Raw genomic sequence first — 2,500 nt, 5'->3', positions numbered from 1 at the left:
GTGCGACCTTTTTAAGTTGAACTTTTTGTTACAGTACTGTACGTAAATCCTACTGTAATGGCTCCCAAGCGTTCTGCTTCTCTTAAGGCTGGTAGTGAGCCTAAACGCCACCGAAGGATGATGACGATAGCTGAGAAGGTTACGCTTCTCGACATGTTAAAAGATGGTAGAAGTTACGCGGCCGCCGGCCGCCATTTTGGCATCAACGAATCCACCGTTCGCTATATCAAAAAGGACGAGGCAAACATTAGAAAGACAGCTGCAATCACCTTTAGCAGATCAGCGAAGCGAGTCGTTACAACGCGTAGTAAAACGATCGTATGCATGGAAGGTGCTTTAGCTGTGTGGATTGCCGACTGCCGGAAGAAGAACATAGCGTTGGATACGAACACCATCCAAACAAAGGGTTTGAGTTTATATGAGAATTTTGCTGCAAAGGAAACTAAAGACGACGACGGCAACCATGCTGAAGATGATGATGATGCAGATGATCCTCAACCAGGGACAGCCACTGATTCCCAGCCTCAGAAACGTTTTTCCGCAAGCAAAGGATGGTTCGCGAAGTTTCAGAAACGCTTCGCCCTGAAAAGCGTTTCCCTGCATGGGGAGTCTGCTTCCGCTGACACTGCCGCTGCTGAAACTTACGTGAACCAGACGTTCAAGAATATTATCGCCGAAGGTGGATACAAGCCGGAACAAGTCTTTAATATGGATGAGACTGGCTTGTTTTGGAAGAGAATGCCGTCGCGAACTTTCCTGTTCAAAGAGGAAGCCAAAGCCTCTGGCTTTAAGGCATTCAAGGATCGCGTTACCCTCGTGATGTGTGGCAATGCTGCTGGATTTTTGTTAAAGCCGGGGCTTATTTATAAGTCGAAAAATCCTCGCGCTTTGAAAAATAAAAATAAGAATCTCCTTCCCGTGTACTGGATGCATAATCAAAAAGCATGGATTACGAAGATGCTGACCTCCAACTGGTTCCACCAGTGTTTTATCCCGCAAGTCAGCAAATATCTCGTAGAGAAGGGCTTGCCATTCAAGATCCTTCTCCTTATGGATAACGCTGGTGGACACGCAACTGACCTGTCGCATGAGGGCATTCAGGTTGAGTTCCTGCCACCCAACACCACGTCATTAATTCAACCGATGGACCAGGGGGTTATCAGGGCGTTCAAGGCCCTCTACACGAAGAATACCTTGGCGGACCTCGTTGCGTGTGTGGATGCTGCCCAAGATGACGAGGATGAAGATTTCAACTTGAAGGCGTACTGGCGGCAGTACACCATAGCTACGTGCCTGCAGAATATTCAGAAGGCACTTCAAGAGATGAAACCTGCAACCGTGAATGCGAGCTGGAAGAAGTTGTGGCCCGATATTGTTTACGACGACAAGGGATTTACTCCGTCGGAAATCCAACACTCTGCAATACGGAAATCTGTGCAGTTGGCTACCATAATTGGAGGTGACGGGTTTGGCGACATGACGACTGAAGACGTCGACGAGTTGTTGGACTGCCATTCCCAGCCCCTAACTGACGCAGACCTCGAAGACCTGACGAAATCGGCAAGTGAGGAAGAGAGTGATACCCAGGAAGAGACCCAAGAAAATGTCGAAGAAACGGGCTTAACATTAGAACGGCTTGCCAAGTTCTGCAACCATATCAAGGAGGCGAAAGAAATGTTACAAGAGTGGGACGAGGATATGGTTCGGTCTATGCAATTCTCCAACAAGGTCGATGACATCATGACTCCCTACAGGATGCTCTTAGAGCGAAAAAAGAAGCAGCGGCAGCAACTTCCGATCACAATGTTTTTCCAGCCTCGCAAAAAAGAGCCAGTTCCTCCTGCTAGTACGCCTTCGGAAGAAATTGAAGAAGTTGAAGAGGTGTCCCAGGAAAAGACACCTCCGTCTGAAGAGACGTAAAATACTATCATTGACTGCACAGTAGAACACATCATCAGCTTCATCATCATCATTTCTACTGTGCAGCAAATTCATCGCCATCACCATTCAAGTTTTTCTTCAACTTCTTTCGTGGTGAGTACAGTAACAATCTTTATTTTTTACTTTAATATTCTTACTGCCTGTTTTATAGTTTAGTAATGTACGTACTGTATGCATTAAGTTAAAGGGAAGGTTTTAAAAGTCTACATGTTGTAACCTATCATATTTTTTTTGTTTAAAATTTACATTTACGTACGTAAAACAATCTCTCTCTCTCTCTCTCTCTCTCTCTCTCTCTCTCTCTCTCTCTCTCTCTCTCTCTCTCTCTCTCTCTCTCTCTCTCTCTCTCTCGTAAATTGTTTTCCTGCTTTGCTACGTACAATACTGTATAATTTATATTTGTAAGGTAACATATTTTGTAAATGCTTTTACTGTAAATACTGTATGTACTGTATCATTATTTATCACTATCATCATGCGCGTTAAATGCCTTGTTTGTTCTGAGCGTGGTTGTTTACTGAGCGTACACGCCGTCGTTTCAGGCGGCGTCATAAAGAAA

Source organism: Palaemon carinicauda, chromosome 14, assembly GCF_036898095.1.
Source record: "Palaemon carinicauda isolate YSFRI2023 chromosome 14, ASM3689809v2, whole genome shotgun sequence".
Taxonomy (NCBI): Eukaryota; Metazoa; Arthropoda; class Malacostraca; order Decapoda; family Palaemonidae; genus Palaemon; species Palaemon carinicauda.
This window is presented reverse-complemented; position numbering follows the sequence as displayed.